This window comes from Erithacus rubecula (assembly GCF_903797595.1).
Source record: "Erithacus rubecula genome assembly, chromosome: 10".
NCBI classification, from domain to species: Eukaryota; Metazoa; Chordata; class Aves; order Passeriformes; family Muscicapidae; genus Erithacus; species Erithacus rubecula.
In genome coordinates, this window is record NC_136662.1 from 23383377 (window position 1) to 23406574 (window position 23198).

At 43.2% G+C, this 23198-nt stretch overlaps 1 long non-coding RNA gene across 1 annotated transcript; it reads right to left on the reverse strand.

Moving 5' to 3' along the window:
* Positions 1–19898: 19898 nt before the first annotated feature.
* On the reverse strand, positions 19899–22895 carry LOC306806156. The gene is made up of 2 exons (XR_013775414.1): positions 22824–22895; positions 19899–20225 (listed from the first exon to the last, which is right to left on the reverse strand). It is a non-coding gene; the product is annotated as an uncharacterized lncRNA (long non-coding RNA).
* Positions 22896–23198: the final 303 nt, after the last annotated feature.

Below are 23198 nucleotides of genomic sequence, written 5' to 3' on the forward strand. Positions count from 1 at the left end.
CCAAGCCTTGTAGTGCAAGTTGTTGTGTGTGCCCAGTCATCCTTATGCTGGAAAAGCCTTGGGAGCTTTGTGGAAAGAAGGCAGAATGCCCATTGTCCCAGCAAGCAGAATGGCTCAGTCTGGCTGCTAAAGGGCACCTGTAGGGTCTCACAGCCCCTGCCTTGGGCCTGCTAAAGGGCAGGGACAGGAGCATACAGTGGCATTTAGCTCCTGCTCTCCAGGTGACCATGGACATCTGGCTGGTTCCTGCAGAGCCTGGGTTGTGCAATAACCCCAGTGTGGTGTTCAGTCCCTATCCCCTGGTGCTCACCTGTGTCAGGCTGTGAGCATTCCCTGCAGCCCCTGGCAGCCAGAGAGCTTCAGGCTCCCAGCTAGGAGCCTCTGCCCAGGGGTGGCAGGGTGTGCAGGGTGTGCAGAGCATCCCTCCCAGAGCATATGGGGACAGGGGAAGCCACTGCTGTCCCTTCTCACAGAGTGGGCTGGGATGGACAGAACTTCAAGCCCATGCAGTGCCACCCTCTGCCATGGGCAGGGACACCTTCCACTGAACCAGGGTGCTCCAAACCCCACCCAGCCTGGCCTCTTGCACTGAGGGCCATTACAGGAGGTGCCTCTGCTGTGCTGCTGCCCAGACTGTGCCTTCCTCAGGCTGCCTTTGCTCCTCACACAGTCAGGGATCAGGCAAATCTGGGCTGCACTTGGACCTTAACCTCTTCAGGGCTTGATAACAGAGCTGAACCACTGTTAAGAAACTGCAAGTTAATGCCAATTACTTCCTCAGGTATTTACCTTGCTGGAGATAACCAGAGGTTATTACCTGAACTTGCTATTTTGACTTTTCTGCAGAAAGATGGTGCAAGCTGAGCAAGATAAAGCTGTGCATTGTACTGATAATTCAAATTACAGTGGTGCGTTTCTTTTTAATCCACTTAGAATTGCATACTAATGCAGCACAGGCAGGAAGTTTCTTTCCTTTTTTTTTTTTTCTTTTCAAGATCATTCTCACTGCATTGCAAGGAAAGTTATTTGTTTTCAAAACTGTAATAGCAACATGTATTTATCAGTTGACCTTGAACTTCATTTTCAATGAATAACAAAAGTCAACAGAATATTGGCTCTTGATAATCTGTAAGAGACATCAAAAAAAAAGAGAAAAGAGGTAAGGAAGGCACATAAAATCAGGTAACAGTCATTAAAGAATCATGTTATTGCTGTTTACACTCTCACTGGGAGCTAAACAGAGTTAATATTGCCTTTCAAGCCTTTCAAAGCTAAGTCTTGTGAGGTTTTTCTTAACTAGAGTGAAGGACAAAGATAAGCAAAGTGGAAAAAAGTCAAACTACGTTCTGCAATTTAGGCCAGTCTAAAAGAAGGTAACTCAGCAGGAGAGTGAACAGCATGTGCTGGGGGAGGAAGAGGATGTGGCAGTGGAGAAAGGAGAAAAACATGGAAACATTATCAGAATTGTTTTCTTTATAAACTTGCTGCCCTTTTCTTGCTTCCTTTTCATAATGTAGGTCTGACTGGTTAATCACTGGACATGGTGGCTGCCTGTGGCTTTGTTCCTGTAGTTGACTGCATTTTTAATTGTCAAGGGCACCTACAGCAGTGTCCAGGCACCGTTTCGGGCTGTTGCTTCAAACCCAGGTAAACACAAGTGGAAGTTCCACTTGGAAAAACTCTTTTGCTCACGGAAAGGGAATTTTTAAACTTCACTGTTGACTAAGTCTGAGAAATTAGCTCTGAGTTTGCATTCTGCAGCATTGCCTAGAAGTTACTTATCAAATCAGGGAGCAAGGGACTTGGAACCAAACGTACTTAATTTTGACCAGAGAGCTGATATACAAAGAAAGCTTACCAAAAAGCAAAAATACACTTCTTGTACAACCCCCCCACATCCCTTCTGGCAAAAACCTCCAGCAGACACATGTCCAGGAGGAGCAAGATCTTGGATGAGCTGTGCAGGGGCGAGGGATGATCCCTGAGTGGTGGCATTTCATGCAGGCAGGACATTCACAGACCCTGTGCTGGCAGTGAGGACAGCACAGCAGCCCTTGATGTGTGCATGCTGTGCACTCCCTCTTCTGGATAGCTTGGAGTGCTGGTGCCAATGGAATTTCCTCCCAGGGCTTACAAGCCTGGCAGGACTGAAGTTCAGCACTGCTGCTGGATTGTGGTGCCCCAAACAGGAGCAGGGAGGCACAGTGAGCAATGGGGGCTCTGGGGGGGTTCTGGCACAGCCACGAGTGTGTGGGTTGTTATCAGCTGTGTGGAGCTGTATGGTAACACAACGGGGACCTGACCAAGCCTGAGCAGGGGCTTTCAGAACCAGCATTTCAGTGCTGACCACATCAAAACTGGAAAATCTGGATCTGACTGCTGTGGCCAGCCTCTTCCAGTGCTGAGAGTCACACGGAAATAATGGCTTGAATGCCCTACATGCCAGGCATCCAAACCTTTGATCGTGATTTGGGCTCTGCAGCTCGGATTCATCACTATGGAAATCTGATTTTCATTTAGGAAAGCAGCTGTGACCTTGCAGCTAGGTCACCTAAAAAATGGGGCACAGCCCTGTTGCCACCTGTGCCCCTGGCTGACCCCAGGCATGTCATCTGCTCTCTCCTGTAAAACAAGGCTGGTGACATTTCTGATATCCTGGGAGGAAAATGAAGCCACATCAAATCATAGATTCACTGAATGGTTTGGGCTGGGAGTGACCTTAAATCCCCTCCCATCCCCACCATAGGCAGGGACATCTTCCCCTATCCCAGGTTGCTCCAAGCACTGTCTAACCTGGCCTTGGACCCATCCAGAGATGGAGCAACATAGCTGGGGTAATTTGATGTCTGGCATTACAAGTCTTTAACAGCTTTGTCAGACAGAGAAACAAAAATTTCCATATGAAATATTCATTACCTTCATTTATTTCATTTGCTTTGGTTAGGGAGGGTTCACAGCATCCCTTCTTGTAACCTCTGTACTGTCCCCCCACCTCTCCAGCCTCCACTAAGCAAAAAATCCCAACTCTCCATTCTTTCACTGCTTCTTTCCTGGAGCAGACTGATGAGGATTGCCTAATTAATTCCTTAGGACTGAAGAATATCCCACCAATTTCTTCCCCATCAAAAAGTTTGGACCTTCCTGCCTACACTCCCAAACCCTTTAGCTTCCTCCGCTCTCAGACCTCCAGGAATCTTCAGTCTTAAATGAAGAAAACAGAATTTTGGGGTAATCTGTTTGGTCCCTTCCTTCAGACCCCTTTATGGGTGTGTTTACAGCTATATTAAGGCTCATTAATCTCATATGCCTCCAAAATAGCAAACCAATTGCTAGCACTCTATTTTCCACGTGTAATTAAATCCTCAGTGTCCTATTGGAGCCATGCAATTTCATTGCTAAGCATTGTGCTGCTGACAGAAGAGAATGCTTCAATTTGAAGCCCATGAGATTTAAAGGAATAAAGTAAAGCTTTGCTCTAGGTTTTCAAAAGCCCAAACTCTGCCTGTGCATCAATTATACATGACAGAATGATTATACTACCAAAAAAAAAATCAGATATCCAATCTTTTGTATTTTGGCTGCAGGCAGTTCAGCTCTGTCTGGTTGAGTGCACGTTGTGTGTTCTTCCTTTGGATACACAAAGAGCTCTAGGTTGGGGATGAAAGGGGCGGGGGGCTGGAATCACATCAGGCTGTTTTCCCTCTGTGTTTGGATAATGCAAGAACAGGCTCTGCACACACAGGAATCTCTGGGGATCATCAGTTGCTGTAGGCAAACTCAGTCCCCCATTGTTCTGATGCAAAATCAGAAATACCGGTTCATAATGTGTTGAAAGGTTTCTGTGCATCCTGAAAAAATGATGGAATCATCTGACATGTGGGCTTGGTTTTTACTGGGATATATACCCATATATATCCTCTGCAGCTGGGTGTCAGGCCTAGCTATGCCCATACAGCTTCTCAGGTCAGGAAATCCATTATTTGGTGAAATCAAACTGTTGCTCACCTGCTGCTGATTAATTTACTTGCAGTGTTTCTGTACAAGCAGATGAAGCATTCAGTATTTTTAGCATGGTAAGAACTTCTACAAGCAGTGAAAGCACCAGGCTCTGAAGAATCAGAATATCAGTGCACCTACAGTGGTGTTTGAGTGCTTCAAGTCCTACAGGTGGAACTGGTACAGTGAGGGTGTGTGAGTGAGAGGGCTCAGGGTCCTGCAGATTAGCTGATGTGTCTAGAAAGATCTGTGATAAAATCACATACTGTGGACCAGCAACTCTCACATATTTTGTATTCTTGTATTATGCACTAGCAAGGCTGCATACAGGTATATAAAAATCCCATATTCCAGAGTGCTGGAGGATCATTTTCTTGGCTTGTTTGTTCTCTCAGCTGGTCTTACTGATCCGTAAATCACTGTTCAGCCACTTGTTCATGTCACACTGCAGGCAGTCCTGTGGTTGTGTAAGGCTTCAGCTCCTCATTCCCAAAGTTCCCTTTTATTCCACAGCCCCTTCCCTCTGTCACATACATCCCAGCCTAGCACACAACAGTTGTGATGGTTCTGGATATGCACACCTGTATCCATGTCCCAATAAAGCTCACCCCCAAGCTTTAGATTCCCAAACAGACTCACAGAGGCCTGCAGGGCTTTCTGACATTTATTTCCTCCAGCTACTCCTGCACAAGTATTTTTGGGTGTCTTGCACCAGTGGTAAGACAAGGACAAGTCTTACACATGCCAGCCTTGAAAGGATTTGGAATATTTTCCAACAGAGAGCTAGACTTACCACTATATCTTGCTTATGGTGTTGCCTTCCTGTTATTAACTGTTTTGAAATCCAGTAGCACTCTTTTTTATTTTTGCTTCTGAGCTGATATACTGTGTGTACAGGTAACAAAAGGGAAGAACAACACAGGTCCTGTCAGTCTCATATGGGGTCTGTGCTGCCCATCACACGGGACATGGTCATGGCTGCACATCATACACTGGACTTCTTTCTCCCTGTCCACTCTGTGACTTGAAATTGTTTCTCCCCTTCCTGCTCATCCTCAAGGATTTCTGTTTTCTTCAGCTCTGCCCATGGCTGCCCTTCCTGAGGATGAGGCAGCTTTGAGCCAAACCATCACTCATGCAAGGAAAGGCTGGTGTGAATGTGAAACTCTGTTCTGGATACAGCCTTTCTCCAGTGAAACGAGCTGCAGCTTTTCTCCTGACACCAACAAGAACCATGTCTAGAGCTCCTCAGACTCTCAGCACCCAATTTTTGTGGTTTGTGAAACTCAGATAGAAAAAGAGGGAGTTCCCTGCTCCCTAACACAGAGAGGAGCAGTGAGTTTCATCACTGTCAGCTGCCTGAGCCCTCAAGTGACCTCTTCTAACATCTGAACAGCTGTGAGGGGAAAAAAACAAAGCTCTCTTACTGAGGAAGGAGGAGGAAGTTCAGGTTGTTTATGTGTAGTTATGGTTTCCTCTGTTTTTTCCTATTTTGTGTTGTGCCTGCTGTTTTGTTTTTTTTTAAAGCTGCAGAAAGCAGACTTTGCAGGGCGGGCAGCAATATTCACTGGAAAATACTGGTTTTTTCTCAGTATACAGGCTGTGCTTGCAAATTTCTGAAATCTGGGCTGCTATAAGGGTCTATGAGAGGCCCAAGACATGTTCTAGAATACAAACAGAATTGAATTATGCAGGGTATAAAAAGTTTTGGTTGCTTGAGTGGATAATTTCAGTCCAAGAGAGGTAAAGGCCAGTTTCAAATTGAATGAGATTCTCAAGCAGCAAGTAAATGAATGAGGAGAGGTGGAGTATACTCTGACATTGACAGCACTTTGCTATCCAGTATCTTTGCTGGACCCATTTTCAGATGTTTTTCTTTATTGGTCTTTTGTGACTCTAGTTAAAGGCCTCTCCTTCCACTTCTCTCTCTAGTTCATGTCATATTTAGTTTGTTATTTCCAGCTACTCCCTGACTCTGTATCTCCAAGTGGCACAGAGAATACCTAAACATCAATGCTGGTAATACATATTGTTATTTTCTGGGTTCCTTTTCAAGGGAGGGAGATCAGTTTCTTTCTGGACTCTTCAAGCAAAGCTCAAGCACAATAAGAGCCTCACCTTCAATTGCTTTATTAGGTCTCTTCTCTCTAAAATTGCTGGTTATGCCTCTCCTTGAGTCAGCAGCACTGTTGGGTGCTTTCACTCCTGGTCTTTCTGTAGCACTGATTGTCCTTGTATTATACATACATGCTCTCAAACAGCACGTGCCTCTGGTCTTGGAGCTCCAAATTAATCTCTGATTTTTTTGAGGGGTGAAGTGTACCTGAAGGGTTGTGGAATTGTACTGGTGTTGGTGTAAGCCAGGGATGAAAGCACTGGCAGGAGTAAGGCTGTAACTCTTACAGCTGCAATGGCCAGACTGTTATTTTTCACTGAGGATAATCTGAAAGAAAAGAAATGTTTATGCTGGCTTTGGAATGTTTCAGTCTGGTCCCAAACCACTGACCTCATAAAAAAAAAAACAAATATATGCCAACACCTCCCTGAAATCCTTTTGAAAACCCTGAAATCCCCAGGCATGTGCTAATACCAGCCAGTTTGCCTGAATATGCACAAATAATAAATAAAAAGAGCCACATGTCTGGTTGAATCACAGAGCAATTAGGAACCTTGAATGAAGGCTTGCAGATGCTGCCTTTGCAATTTATGGTTTGTTCCTACACTTTGTAAGGACTAAATGAGAGTATGATGACTGTTAGCATATCCTGCCGACAATAATATTGGAATATCCTTACTTTTAAGAGTTCTATTTTGAGTAACTGTTTAAATACTGAAAGAGAGGAATTTCATGCTTTCTTGTTGAATCAGCAAAGCCTTGAAATCTCCTGTTGCTTTTCTCTTCAGTTATTTATAGCTTGGATTGTCTCCTCCCCAACACTTCACTCTTGGAGCCTGTAAATCCAGCTAAGAGTCGTGCAAGGCAGAAGAATTCGTGATGATATGAATTACAAAAGCCCCTGAACTCAAAGGTTAAGAATTGCATTGCCTGTGTCACTTTGTTAATTCCTCTGGCTCCTGTAGCCTCAGTTTTTCTCCAGTTCTCTCTCTGATCAGACTGGATACAAGGAGTGACTTTTCCTGCATAAGGAAAATCAAACCTTGGAGGTTTGTGTAATCTCCCCACTTTGATATTTCCAAGAGGTTTCCTCTTTCCCTGTGTCAGAACACAGGTTTTATCCTGCTGTTCAGTGCTGCTGCAGCTCCTGGCAGCTTCTCCTGCAAGTCTCCTTCTTTAAAGTAACAAACAGCCATGGATTCTGCAGAGTGGGATGAACAGGAGGCAGAAAAAAATATTAATTGGAACATTGTATGAATTGGAACAGGAGAACAGAGAAAATATTGACTGGAGTATTGGCATGCTAACTGCAATACTGACTTCTACATATTGGAAAGCAATAGATTTACACTGCAAATGGAGAGATGCTCTCTGTGCTTGCTCTTAATCCTGGTGCTATGGAACTGAGGATGTTTACTGTCCATGACGTGGTGGTTGCCAGTGTGCTGAGGAAGGGCTTTGGATTGGATGCCTTCCTCCTGAAGGCTGCAGGAGATGTCAAACCAAAGTTTGACACAGTTCTCAGAACTGTGTGGCTTTTGTCTCCCCACAGAAAACTATCACTGGAAAAGCACTTCATGGTTTAAGGCAGCAGCAGGATTGCTGTGGCCTTGCTGGGTTATTTTGCTGCTGCAGTGGAAGGAAAGGAGTGGAGTGTGCAGGGCATGATCTGCCTCTGCTTTTAGAACTATTCCTGGCAGCAGGATCTGCACTCCAGGTCTGAGTATTTCCTCTTGGTTTTCCATACCACCTCCCTCTTCCATCTTATGGTGGAAATAGAGCCATTCCTCAGCCATTGAATACCATAGTTCTGTTTCCTGTTAAGCTTCTGTGGTGGAAAAAAGTGCTTCCAGGAAAGGAAGCCCAAAGAACCTCCACCAGGAACTGAGGCAATCTTACAGTGTGGCTCCAAGGCCTGGAGGGATTGGCATTGCACAGGGCTCTGCTCCTGGAGATCAAATGTCAGCCCTTCAGCTTGGGCTGGATTTGAATGTGCAAATTATTCACTAGCACTTTATTTTGCATATTCTCATATGATACTTCTAACAAAACACAGAGCAGCTCCTATGTGGGTGTAAGAGCTTTGTTCGTGTCTTTCTGATCTCTGGGTACCTGCTAATAGAGGCTTAGTTCCAGATTTTGTGTTTCCTTGGCTACTCACAGCATTGCTCCCTAACCCAGTGTTTAACATACTTCCAGGGTGATACCAAAATAGGCAAACATTTTACCTTAATCCACAAAGCTACTAATTTAGAAGTAGAAAAACACCAGCTTCTGGAGTTTAGTCGTTGCAATTTTGCATCTGTTGTCAATGGTAATTGCAGGGTACACAGAGCTTGATTGGCAGGGGCAAAAACCCTGCTCATTCCATTCCTTATTTATCAGAAATTGAAAGCCAGCCTTTGTGCATGGCATTTGTGATGGCACCACTCTGGGGCAGCACCAAGCCCTGAGTCCCTCAGCTGGAACAGATCCCACTCAAGGAGCTCTGGTGATGCAGCTGATGGAATCCTCACCTTGCAGCAGCTGTGCCCAAACAGCTGTACAGCTATTCACATCCTCCTACAGAATGAGTCTTTTTCTTGTTTTAAAATGCAAATACATCTTCATTTAAACAAGACAGAGCCCAAGAGTCCCCCCTGCAATGTCTGGGAAACTGCATTTACTAAGTTAGAAACTTTGGGCTTGTACCTAACTTAGGTATCTAAAGATTGTTAGTTTGCTTAAGGAAGGGAAACAGCTCTTCACAGAGTGCACTGGAAACTTGCACAACACCCCAGTTCTGCTCCTTTGGAAATAAGCTGCATTATTCCTATTTCTTACAGTGTTACATCAAATGTGTTGGGATAAGCCCTGTTGTGTTTGCCTCATGGAAAGTATTCCTAAGGAATTGAGGGAAAAGGGGCTGTGCCTGAGAGGGGCAGCCAAACAGGCTGGTGTGTCAAGTCTGGCATTGTGAGGGAAATAAACAGGTCTTGGGGGGAAATGACTGGTGGAATGTTTTCTACCCTTTTCGTCACAGCTTAGCATATGTGAGAGACTGGTTATCCATCAAAGTATGTTCTGACAGACTTTCCCATAACTTTGTCCTTTAGGTTTCTACCAATTGTGCTGGCACTGCTTGCTCAATTTGCAGCTGACCTTAAAAAAACAAAAAAGAAAAAAAAGAAAACCCTAAAACAAATCAATCAATCAAACAAATTAAAACTTCCTTCAAAACCTAGTTATTAATTATTTTCCCAGGCAAAAGATTTTTCATCATAATGTCTTGAACTTTTCCATACCAGCACAATGATAAAATCAGCTGCATAAATTGTGTTAAATCCTGTGTTGAAATCACTACTGAGACTTCAGTGAATGGGCATATTGAGGACATTTGCACATCTGAATGATTCCAACATCCTGTGACATGCTTTGTCTTCCAGAATACACTGAAAAAGGAAATTAAATCTGGGTTTTGTGTTACATGAAGGAGTAAATTGTTTAAACACAGAACAGGAGTTACATCTACCTTTCAGGTTGTCTATCACCTGGAAAACTGCTTCAATAATCATGCTCACAGAAACATGGTTCAGAGCTGGTTGTCTGCCTGGAGGCTGATAAAAAATGGAGCACCACAGACATCTGTTCTGCTCAACATCTTTATCAGATGGAGGTTTGTGCAGTCTCCCCCCTTTGACATTTCCAAGACCTGCCTGGTTTGACCTCACAGCTGACTTGACTGGGAGCTCGGACCAGAGACATCCTGAGATCCCTTCCAACATGAACGATCCTATGAAAATTACAAATTGGAAGGATCTCTGGAGGTCATCAGGACATATTATCTAAAGTTCAGCTGAATTCTGAATCTGCAAGCGTGGAGACTCCACAATCTCTCCAGGTGACTTGTGCCACTATCTGACTACTCTCAAGAATGACAAAATTCTGCAAGCAATTGGGATTTGACACTTTCTTCATGTCTAAACAAAATGGTAATGTAAGTCAAGATGGGGTCAGTATGGGTAGGTTGAGTGGTAACATCAATATAGATAATGTGGTACAAAACTCCAAGATACTCTTAAGAATTGAAATAAGATTTTAAAAAATGTGCATTGTAACATTGTGTTTGATCTGATAAATTGTCAGTCTCTCACATGTTATCACAGTATACCCTTGTCTTGTTTTCTCTCTTCCTTTCCTGTTATCCCATGGTTATGCAAAGCAGCCACAGGATGAATTCATGGTGGATCTGCAGCTCAGGGAGCTGCCAGGAGAGAGGAGAGGGCAAGGCTCAAGTGGTGCAGCTGCAGTGCTGGAGCTGATACACATTTATTGGGGATGCAGGAGTGTAGAATGCCTCAGACAATGCCCCACCACTCCAGGACACTGGCTCTGAGTGCCAGCAGTGTTTGGCTGTGCTTCAAAAGTATTTTTACCTTGGAAGTGGCGTGTAATGTCAAATATTGCACTTCCCACTCTGCATTGCACTTAACATTTCTCTCATATGGCTGACACATAGCTTAACAAATCATTATGTGGTATCTGGGGAAAAGCAGGTCAGTGGAATCACAGAGATTGAGGATCATTTCCATAATCTTCATTAATCCTTTCCTTTGAAGTAAAAGTATTCCAAATGGCAGTAAATGTCCTTACAGCATTCTGGCATCAGCAGTCAGCCTGGGGTGTCTTCACATTCATTGCTGCATAGGAATAGATAGGGGTGAATTATCTGGAGCAGTGGGTTACAGTTCCACAGGGATAACAAATAAGAAAGAAAAACAATGGCTTTTCATGAGAGTCTGTTAGAACCCTGTTGGGAATTTTTCTATAAATAGTGCATTATTTCTCTCAATCATCTCTACAAAAATATAAAATCCAGTGGGGCTGTCATATAAAATCCTGACTGGTGAGAATAATAAATTATGATGATAAATATAGATGCTCTGAGGGTTGGAGCCCCTCTGCTCTGAAGCCAGCCTAGGAGAGCTGGAGGGGGACTTGGGACAAGGGATGGAGGGACAGGACACAGAGAAAGGCTTCCCATTGCCAGAGGACAGGGTCAGATGGAATCTTGGGAAGGAATCCCGGTGAGGAAGTTGAGACCCTGGCCCTAGAGAAGCTGTGGCTGCCCCTGCATCCCCTTGGAAGTATCCAAGGCCAGGTTGGACAGAGTTTGGAGCAACCTGGTATAGTGGGAGGTGTCCCTGCCCATGGCAGGGGTGGAACAAGATGGGCTTTCAGGTCTCTTCCAACCCAAGCCAGTCTGGGTTCTATGATAAATGCTGTTTCCTTCTAGGAATGGGCATAATCAATAATTAGGGTCATTGGGATGTGAGAGGTGCTGTATTGTGATGGACAACTCTGCATATTTTGAATAACTGCAAGAACCCCAGCAGGAGGAAAGGGAGCACCAGCCCTTTAGGCAATTGGTGTCTGTGTTCATGATTTAGCAGCAGTGCTGCTGGCCAGGAAAAGCAAATAAGGTGTGAAGGGAGGGCCAATATCCTCAAGGAGACCAATTACTATAACTGGCATAATGGCCAAAGGTTTGGTGAGCCAGGGCCTTCTGGAGCTGTGATGAGGCAACTCTGCTCATGACTTTTAGCTCCTTAAAGGCATTAACTGGCAAGATGAGCTCCAGATCGAGCAATTTTGATTCAGGTTGGACAGTTTACACCTGTAAAGAATACCTGGGAGATGCAAAAGGTCTGCAAAAGGCTAGGGAATAAGGGGGAACGAGTTGATGGGTTGCTGTGTTGATGAGTTGATGTGTCTGTGGGTGGTGGTGCATCAGGGTTAGGAGTTGCTGCTGGGAAGCGGGAAGGAAAAAGCAGCTTCCCAAACAATGTGTGAATCCCTTGCTAAGAGAGTCACCTTGAGGGAGACTGGAGTTTGTGTCTGTCTAGACTTCTGCCCACTAAATATAATACCCAAGTCTATGGAAATTGGCTGTGGAGACTCAATGGAAATTCAGGTGTTTTTCCCTTCTCTTTAAGAAGCTGGAGACAGTGAATTTTCATTCACAGTTATTGCAAGTTGCAATTAAGAATTGATTGAGGTTGGAGCTAGATTGTGCCCAAGGCCCCCTTTTCACCCAGACCATCCTAAGATTCTATGAATTAGTCCATTTTTGTGTAACTCCAACTGAATTCTCAGGCTGCCTGCAAAAATCCTTGAGCCAGCTGTGTTTACCAACCAGCTCTGAAAATACCTGTCCTTTTTATTCTCTTGGGTAATTTAACCAAACTAACAGGTTTTTGCCCATTGCAGCCCAACAGGCTTTTTAATGCACTATGTTCAACAGATTTCACAATGAAAGTGTTATGAAACAAATAGAGAAAAACCAGCTAAATGCAAGGCCTCCTGTCTTTTGGCTGATTAATATTGTTGAGATTTAGGACTCACCTTTGCAGGAACACTCAAGCAATAATTTAAATTAACTAAAAATGTGACTTTAACATGAATTAGTCAAACTGTGTTAAGCCTCTGGGTGGTTAATCATAATTACAATTAAACTGGCCTTAATTTGGTGCAGCTGACTTTATTTCCAACGTCAAATTAAAGTTGACTCCTAAATTTCTATGAGGAGGTGCTCAGAATATTTTCTGTCTTGTCTTGAAGATCCTCCTTTTCTAGGACAGTGAATAATTACCACTATTCTTACTCTGAATATATTTATAGTCTCTCACGCTGGTTTTGGCCAGGGCAGAGTTAATTTTCTTCCCAGTGGCTGGTACAGGGCTGTGTTTTGGACAATTCTGATTTATTTCTTCTGAGCCACTTGGCAATGTCTCCAGCATCCCTTGGTTCACAGCTTCCTTCCAACGTGATCTAATTAACGCTGCTGCAGTTGGCTTCCGACAAACAGCCTTATCAGGGCTGGCCTCAAGGTGCAGGATGCTCTCAAGGTACTGCTGACGGCTGAACCTCACAACTGCCACATTCCCAAAGAGTTTGGATAATCATCACAAAGTCTGGATGTTTATCTGAACCTTATTCAAGCCATTCCAGCCCCCTTGGGTCTGCAGATTTAGGTTAGAAATCTTTGACGTAAGACTCCTGGTATTTCCTGCTCCTGACAGGGTCAGATATGCTCAAGTGTCCCTTTGAGGTGACATTTGTCTCCTGTTTTCACTGCTGCTGAGGGGTTATCAGGTCAGCCATTCTTGGATTTGGGTGCAGGAAGAAACTTAAACATGTTTTTGGTCTCAAGTATAAAGCAAAATAACAAAGCCTAGAAAATGGGCTTTAAAGGGAGTAGAGGGACAATGGGAATATTTGTAAAAGACAGTGAGGGATTGTGACAGCAGGGATGCAGGGGCTGTTGTGGGAGGACAGATATCTGCAGATCATGGGCCTTTGACTGCTTTGTGGGACAAAAGGAAAATTGCTTATGAAAGATAGGATAAATGAAAAGATGAATTAAGGACATAAATGAGCAGGAGAAAGTGCCTTCATGTTCAATTTAGGGTTACATTAAGCTTTGCCAAGTCAGAAAGAATATAAATAATGTACACAAAGAAGTGGAAATCATAAAAAAATCAATCCAGCTGTGTTGAAGATGAGGAGGGAAGAAATCCCAAATTACAGCACAAAATGCAGGAGCTCTAAGGCTACTTATTTGCCCTCTTTTTCCTCTCAAAGAGCTTGTCACTTAATCAGGCCTCAGTATTCAGGCTTGGGGGCACTGGGAATATGTTTTCTGCAATTTCTGAAATCACAGACCTGCAGCTTAGGGCAGGATTTAGGTAGGATTCATCCTAGGATCAAACTGCTGAGGAGCCACAAGGTCAGGCATATCTAATCATCCCCCAAGGATTTAGGAAGTGCCTGGAGCAAGGACACTGGCAGGAATTCCTAGTGCAACCATCCTGCCTGAGGGCTGGGGAAAGTGATGCCTTGTAAAGATGCAGTTGTAGAAATATCAATCTCAGCCCAACTGACAACAACAAGGAAAGACATTTCCTTTGTAAATCTAATAAAAATGTTAAAAACCAAGCTAACTATTGAAGGAGCTAAAACTGCCTTTGAACTAGAACAGCTTTCATGTAAGAGTAACTTAAGTCTTCTGTGTGATAATCTAAATAACTTTTAACCAAATAGATATTATTCTAATCTAGTTCTTGAAGTTAAAAAGTTTACTTTCTCTGTGATTTCCCCATTTATGACAGCCCCTGGCTGTGTTTTTACTGTCGTAGCAGCTTCTGGCAGACTGCATGTCTCTCACATTCACTACAAAGTAGACAGAAATTTTTTTCCAAGGGGTGCTGGCTGGGCTCCAGTGGAAGAATGCAAGTTATTCATAAGTTCTGGTAGGGTCATTTCTGCTTAATATGGTCTGTTTTTATTGTAGGTTTTATGAAGAAAAAAAAAAGCTGTGAATATTTTTAATCCCTTGGGATTGTTTTCTTCAAATGTGTGGGAAATAGCCTCCACCCCAAGCCCCAGCACAGAGTTCTGTTGCTGTTTGTCCCAATAATGTTCACTTTTTCCCACCTTGAGGCCTGACAGGCTGCCAGAAGGTTCCCAAGATGCAGACAGCACATGCTGTGCTATTTTGAGGACAGAATTGCTGCTGCAGACAGAGACCCATCAGTGTTCTGACAAAGGGCTGCAGGAGTCTGGACAGAATGGGCCACCCTGCACACCCCCCTTCCCAGGCACAGGCAGCAGCAGCAAGAAGGGGCTTCCTTCTGCCTGGATAGCCCTGGCAGGAAAGGGAGAAAAGGCCTTGAGGGGTTCAGGCAGATTCAATATTGAGGAGACACAGCAGAGCCAGGTGAATTTTGTCAGTGCTGTGGCACTGGCAGGTACCAGGTGCCCATCCAGCAGTACAGGGCTGTCCCTGCTCTTGCCTTGGTGGTCTCTGGGTTTCCTTTGTGATTCTTCCAGCTGGAGCTGGGACCTGTGGGAGTACATGGGATCACAACTGTCTGGGGGCCTTTGCCAGCAGGGGAAAAGCTGGGAAGCTGGAAGCTGTGAGGTTGTCATAAGGACAAAAGGATATGAATTGTCCAAGAATAATCTGGAAACTGCATGGAGGCTTCCATGCAGTAACGAGTTTCTTAGAAGATTTCCTGGGAGGAGGAGGAAGGAACTTGGTGCATTAAGAAAGGGATAATATAATGATACTGATTGTGCCAACTGAAGAGTAAATTTGATGAAGAGGGAGGTCCATTTCCAGATTAATTTCCTCTTATTTCCTTCTATAGTTGCAGGAGCACATCTATGGAAGTAGAGTGTAACTGAGGAGGAGCAGAGCTTCACTGATGCTGTGAAATAGGTGAGTTGTTAAGCCAAATGAAAGTGTTAATCATGACCCTAACCTCCATCCTGGATAAATCAGCTGTTGTAATTGGAAACAGCACCACAATCAATGTGGTTTGCATGTTAATGGGTGAAAATTCAGGGAAACTAAACCAAATAATAAATTGAGTATTTATAGTTGGTAGTATTTCTGTAATACCTTTTAATTCAATGTTTTAGGCTGCTTTACTATCCAAACTGCCTTAAATACTGCAAAGCTCAGAATGTAAATTGTATTTTATCTGGTTGCATGTATGGGGAGTGCAGAAAAATGAGTGATTTCTCTCAGGTCACTCCAGGACAGCTGTATAAGGGTGATCCACAGAACCTTGTAAAACTGCATTTTCGGGTGGGAGACACCTTATGGAAGATGCATGCAGGGAATGAAGGACATTGGAGTGGTATGTGGTTGGTGAGGACCTGCTGGGAAGCCTCTTAGGATGTTTGTGGCTTCTGTGACAGCAGCTGGGCAGAAAATGGTTTTCTTTATCTGCCCTTTGGTTTAAGTCAAGCAGACAGGTTAACTCAGCCCAATTTGTTCCAATCCCTCTCTCCCCGGTCTCTGTTTTTCCTTTGACTGTTCCATGCCTGTCTTTTGTTTCCACTCTGGTCAGAGAGAACACTTTAATTTCACATGAAAGAGCAGATTGATGTGTGATGCCAGGGATTTACCCAGCATTGCTGGCATACTCAGCTTTGCATTTTGGCTGCCTGAATGTATTTGGACATTAGAGCATTAAAAAAAGGGGGAGACTATTCCTCATAAAGCTGAGTTTGTGTGGCTCTTCTGCACGTTCAAAGCACTGTCCAGACATTATCTAAATAATCTTGTGATCTTTCCAGGGAATGGAAATGTAAACTGTTATGTCCTTCTCTGAAACTGAAGTAAACTGCTCAAGGCCAGCAAGGAGAGGCTCCTCTTCCCTTCCCACTGCCTTCCTTTTGAAATCCTGGGTACAAAAATCCTTTTCTTCAGGTTTGGGATGGATGAGAAAGGAAGCAAAGGCAGGAAGCAATAGCAAACTTTGAGAAGGCTATACTTACTGACTTTTCCTGTTTGCCCCTCAGTTTAACATCTGAGTGTGGAAATGGGGAAATAATGTACCTGGAGTGCAGAATTTGTCCATGAGGAGGGTCCTGAGCCTACCTTGGAAGTCACACTGCATCATTTCTACTCCAAGGGCACTGACTGATTAGCTCCTGTGTGGGAACAGTGGAAATATTGCCTTTGGCGCCATGAATTTTGTGCCAGAAAGCTTTATCCAAAGGTAGTCATAGGTCAGGTAATTTTTTTTTCCTCTCCTTCACTTTACAAAGAACAGCAGGTGGGCAGAACTACTCCTACATGATGATGTTCCCTTAATAATACTCTTGAAAACAAAATTATTTTTGAGGCGAGATATGCCAAAGATGTTTTAATTATGAATGGAGTAAATTTCTTTCATTCTTGGTGAAATGGAGATTTCTAATAAATTCAGTAATGGGACACAATGTGGGAAGTGTGTGCCACCTGCTGAGAGCACAATTCAGTAGCTTGGCCAGTAGAAATGCATTTTTTTCAACCTATGCATTTGATGTAGAATCAACCTGTTGAGTTCACCTAGGCATGAATTTTCAGGTGAATTTGACCTGGAGGTCATGAAGCACTTGGCTGGGAAGCTCACCAAGCATTCCAGACAGCCCCACTGTCATGGACTGCTTTTGGCCTTTTCCCTTTTGTGTGCCCCAGCCAGGACTCTGCTGATCCTGGCTTGTCCATAAGCCTTGGAGAGTGTTGGTGTTGGTTCAGTGCTATGGTTTCTCTGAAAGGTTTGTACAAGTTTCTTTCTTTTTCTCTTGGCTTATTTGCCTTTTTGTCTTTCAGAGATGTTCACACTTTTAACCTCCTACTAAAGCTGAACTAGTAGTCCAATACAGGATATATTTAAGCCTTCCTGCTGCTTGGATAGAACCCATCTCATTTTTCTTTGAGAAAGATTAAAAATTAATTTTAATTATTCAAAAAGTCACTGGACTGCCTCTCTTTAAAGGCACACCAATCTCCCTTTCTCTGCTTCTCTTCCTCCCCCCATGGCTTTCTTTTCAAAGCACAATAGATTCTTTTCCTTGTTCTGGATATTTTCATCCTCCTGTAAAATTCACTAATGAATCCTTTGTGTAAATATCAGCCTGATCTTTCAAGCAATAAATGGGAACAGAAAAAAAATTACAAAGCCCCAGTTCAGAGTTCTATATTTAATATAAAATATGAAATAATATCTTCTTTAAAGCAAGGTTTTTCTGCAGCTGCTTTGTCATTCCTTTAGGTGTTGCCTGTGAGCCCTTCAAAGCCCCAGTCTTGCATTATGCTGTTGGCAGAGGTGGATCTCTCTGGATGGAGATGTAATGTAATAAAAAAATGAAGCAATGGCTCATTTTTAACCATTTAAACCACCTCAAAACCTTACTGGATGTCGACAGTCTGGTCATTTGGGCAGGGAAATTTCCAGCTCTTCTGCTGCCTTGTGTCCCTCCCTTCACAGCACCCAGGGTAAATATGTTACCCACTCATGAGGAATTTAAACTGGAAGATTTGATGAAGTAATCCTTTCCTTACCAGATGGATACTCTAACAGAGTCCTGTTATACAGATGGCACACTGCTGTCATAGCTACAGAATTTCTAATCACAGCAAGAATTAAAGTAAGATTTTTAAAAGGTGACTTGCTCCTTCCAGAAACCTCCAAAAGGGCCTCACACTCCATACATAGGCCATTCTCTCAAGACCAGTGCTTGGCATCTGATCAGTTTTATAATCAAACAATATCCATGGAACCCACTTTCCCTTTAGGAAGATTTTTTTTTAAAAAAGAAATTACTTATTTTCATCTTTAGAAAGCACATTTTTCCTAAGGTAGGGGAAATGGAGATAAAAACATCATCTGTGTGTTTGATATTCTGATGTAAATGTTTCAGAAGCGAGGACTTCCAGTGCCTGAGGGGAACCTACAGAAATGATGGAAGGGGGCTTTGGACAAGGGCCTGGAGGGACAGGACAAGGGGGAATGGCTATAAGCTGCCAGAGGCAGGTTTAGATGGGATATTGGAAAGAAATTCTTCCCTGTGAGGCCTGGCACAGGTTGCCCAGAGAAGCTGTGGCTGTCCACAGCGTGTAGAATCCCATCACTTTGGGTTTCCAGCAATTATCTAGAGCAAATTACAAAACATTTCATGTGGCCTTCAATTGCATTCGAGTTTGCAACAACACAAAATAACACAACTCGAAACCCCACTTGAGAGCAGCATAAACACACTTGTGGAGTTTCTCAGAGTGATTTTTCCCAAAAGATAGACACAATAGAAGACAGTGGTGTTTGTTTTCCATCACTTTTTGCACAGTTGCTGAACGTTTCATTCCCTTCTTCCCTGGGTATGCCATGGAGGAGCAGTTCCCAGAGAGAGTTCAGTTCCTGTTTGGCCTCTGTTTCATTAATATTTGTGTACACAAACACACTGACACGCCAGACAATGCTCTCCCTGCAGAGCACTCACACACATCCCTGCTGCCAGAGTATTGTTTTCTACATGGCAGGAAACTATTCCAGAAGTTACTTGGCAGTTATCTGGCAAGATGTGAAGCGTTATAGATTCCTCTGCTTCCAGCCTCATCCCTAGGTGGAGTCAGGGAGATATTTCTGATCTGTTTAATTGGATAAATTTATCACTGGGCATGGGGATGGGGGTGGGGGGGATTGGACTCTGGAGCAAATATTTTCTTTTAGGACTGAGGGCTGGCCTGTTCCCATGTTTTGACAGCCTGAATTCCCTCCTCTTACCATATCCTTACCTGGGGAAGAGCTGGGGGCACAGCAGCCAGATTCTCTCTGGATTCCTCTAAGTGGTGAAAGAACAGCTTTCCATGGGCGAGTAAAGAGAAAGGTCCTACCTTTTAGCAGGAGCTCTGGAGTCATTAAAGCAGGGGAAATAAATGTTCCTAAATTTTGAGTCCATCTCCCTACAGGACTAAGCTAAATTATTCAAATATCATCAAACCTCAGGCAAAATAACTCCAACTGCAGAGGGAGTCTGAAAGGAAGGAGAGGCAAAAACAGAGACTGGAGAGAGGAAATGTCTCGTTAATCCCACAACCATTTTGTGCACAGTGTTTCTTGTCTCGCATTTTAATGATTTGGCACAAGTGGGGAGAAAAAATATGTGAGGCATGTTGATGCTCATGGAAAGCAGAGCTGTGTCCTCTCTGTATACAGAGCTCATGATGGAGATATGAATGAAAAATTTATCTCTTTCTGGAATGCAAAGGATTTAGTGAACTTTGGGAACCTTCCCAGTTCTTTCTCTTCCTTAATACTCATAATGCAGCTTTGAATATAGAAGTGCAGATAATCTGTATTAGCTGCTGGTGATGGATTCTTTGTTTTCAAAATAATTTGAATTTCCCTGAGCTTCTCTTTGTTTAATCAAGAGCTATTTGCTACTTCACAACATTCCCCAATGTGCAATGTTTTTCAGTGGACAGAAAACACTTAAATGCTGAAAAGAGATACCAATGAAATTTTGACCTTAGCAGCTTGAGAGATGTAGGCAGGCTGGGAAAGGAACATCCCCAGTGATGGTTTGGGGAAACATTCTGCCTGCAGATGAGCAGAGATGACAAGAACACTTTCAATAAAGCAAAGCAGGAGCAAATCTGCTCCAGTAATGGAGTAACATAACATTTTCTGGAGAGTTGCAGGACTCTCTGTGCCCTGGGAGGGTTTGCTCCTATCCCCCTTCTTGCCCTCCACATCCACAGCCATCCCAAAGTTTTCCTGGCTGTTGAGGCAGGTGCCTTGTAAAGAGCAAGGAATTGGGTGTACAGGTTCTGTTTTAACGATGAACTGCAAATTGTGACTCTTGCAAGCCCTTTGGCTGCAATTTTTGTTCAGAATCTTCATGGAAAAACTGAGATCCCTAAATGAAAAACATTTCATCATAGATGAAAGTTGTGAAAAGAGAGAAACAATGGAGACTTTTAATATAAAAGTATAATCTGGAAGCAGTAAAACAATAAATTAATGACCAGCACACCTTTAATCTGAGCCAGTTAACAAGCCTATCTTCTATTTAATTAAGTCCCTATTGTACATTATTATCTTTTTTTTTCGTGTTTGAAAGGTAATTGAAATAGCTCTGCTGGTAAATAAGACCTGAACCCATACCCTAAGAATGGGTGAGCTGGGACTTCTTGGCAGAAAGCAGCCTAATTCCAATGTAAGGACCCAAAACCAGCTCACAGAGCTTAGTGCTGTGTCTGGGGACCAGCAGAGTATGAGCATCCTTGAGCCTGGAGTTTTGGGCTGTTCTCAAAAAAATCTGGATTTCCACAACATAATATCCACCTGGCAATATGAAGTGGGAAAAAAAACTATGCTATCCAACAGTGAATGAATTAATCACAGCTAAAGTAGAAAAGTTGAAGGTGTTTCCAGAGAAAGCTGAGTTTAGCATTGGGCAAAAATATAGGAAAAAGGCCTGGGAGGAGGAAAGAGTTGGGATTTTGGATAAATTACATTTTTCTGAGTAGTGGAATAATCTAAGAATAAAGGAAAAATTATCATTGAATCCCAGAATAATTTAGACTGGAAAGTACCTCTGGAGACCATTCAGGTCAAACCTCTTGTTCAAGGAAGATTTAGTTAGATTTAGTTGTCCAGTCTAAGTCTGATTATCTCAGTGTCCAGACACTGAACATTTCTGACAACCTTCATCATGAAATAATAGTACAGAACTGGTACATAACTGGAAATTGCCTGTAGCTGTGTACTTCCAAGAAAGTTTGGCTTGATCCTCCCTACACTTTCCACTGAGGTGGTTGTAGGTCTCACCTTTGTCCTCTCCAAACAAATCCTGTAGGTTCCACCTCTCCTCAGTGTCCTGGGTTCTGGGAAGGGGAAGGTGCTGCAGTGCTGAGTCACTTCATTGGCATTTGCTGGGAGATACAGGACTGTAGACTTTGGTTTAGAGGTACCTTGAAAATGCTAATTACATTTGGACTGGTTTTGGCCATCTCCAGCAAAGTAACCAGGATCACTAAGGAGTTAAACATCTTGCCCAGGGGCCAGGGCTGAGGCCAGGATGCAGAAATCCTGAATTTCAGCCTCTGCCCTGTAGTCTGTCCTAGGAAAATCAAAGTTTTTACAGTGTGGACCAGTGTTTAGGTCTGTCATTACCAAAAAGATAACTCTGTAAATTGGTGAAGTTAACAGTAAATCACATGCTAATGTTTTGCAAAGAGAATAATTTTCCTTACAAAAAGTTGCAAAAGTGCCTTTGTAACTCCAGCATGTCCTGTGGCTGGAGCAGCTGGATGCTCCCACCTTGGCACAGCAGCAATGTGTCTGTCCTTGGCCAGTGGGAATACCTGCCAGGGTGTGTGATGAGCTTTTGCCCCAAGGTGACAGACATAAAAATCAGAAGCTTTGTAAGTGTAATGGGAGGAGGGATAGAGCAGAGGAACAAAAGGCAGTCTGATGGAATCACTAAGATTGGATTTATGGGGTTACTCAGCACTGGGGTTAGAGCACAGTACATGGGTATGAGCAGCTGCTTCCAGATTTGTGAGATTTGGGTTGCATTGGGGAGATATCTGATACTAAAGAGGTAAGTCCTACAGTTGTCTTTATCCACAATGAGTAGCTGGTTTTTATGTTCCCCAGAGGCATTTATGGCAGGCCTCTCACCAGGTTAACTCCTGCAGTGGGAATCTTTAAGGTAGTTCTTGAAAAGAATGTTTTTTATTGAAATGGAGAATAAAAGCATTTATTTGGCAAAGGAAAAGCTGTTTTACTATGTGCCCCTTGTATTTAACATGAGAAATTAATAATGAGAGATCCAAGTGCTCCTACTTCTTGCATGAAGCTGAAAGTGCCTGAAATGTTCTAACTGGCAGAACCTAGAAAAGGAGAACAGAGAGGAAAAATTCAGTTCCTTTTTGCTGTTTTCTTTTCTTTTTTTTTTTTTTTTTTTTTTTTTTTTATGGTTTAATGTCTGTGTCAGGAAAATTCCCGTCTGGATGTGGTCTCCTGGCCTTGGTTTTCAGGGGGTGGGGGATATCTCCTCTGGCCTCTCATGTGCACTGGGTAAAACCTCTGCTGTAGGAATTCTGGAAGTTCAAGGCTCAGTTGTGTGTTGGTGGCTAGCCTTCCAGCCCAGCTGCCCAGGATACAGGATACTTATCTTAGCAGGTTATAGGGATTTGTTTTGAAAGGCATTTCACAAACAAATCTGAAGCTTGGGTACTGTGCTAATATTCATAATCCATGAGTCAGAAAGGATTCAAATGTCCCTTTCTGTTTTAGGCATAAACATATCCACATTCACATCCATGTCCACATCCATATCCATGCCAAGGCTCACTTTTAAGTGGATTCTTTTTTGACTTCATTACCTGTCACTATTCCTAATATCCTGTACCCTTCCAGGAGGATTTATCTCCTTCAGTCCAGTACTGCTGCACTTGGCAATACATGACAGCAAACACTGGGTTTTCTGCTGTTAAAATTCATCTGTTTCTTACAAGTTAGAGCATAAACTCCCCAAAATTATTCCAGAAATTACCTGCAGAGCTAAAAAGTCCATCTGCCCACTGAGTGACCAGCCCAGAGTCAAGTTCAGTACCTGCTTATACTTAACTGGGACCAGCTGGTTGGCTTCCTGCATATTTAGCTTGGATTGGTCAGGTTTTTTACTAATTTTTGGACATCTTTCTTGAGGCTTTTTCTGGTCTTCTTTCATCTGGAAAATTTTAGAAGTTCATATGATC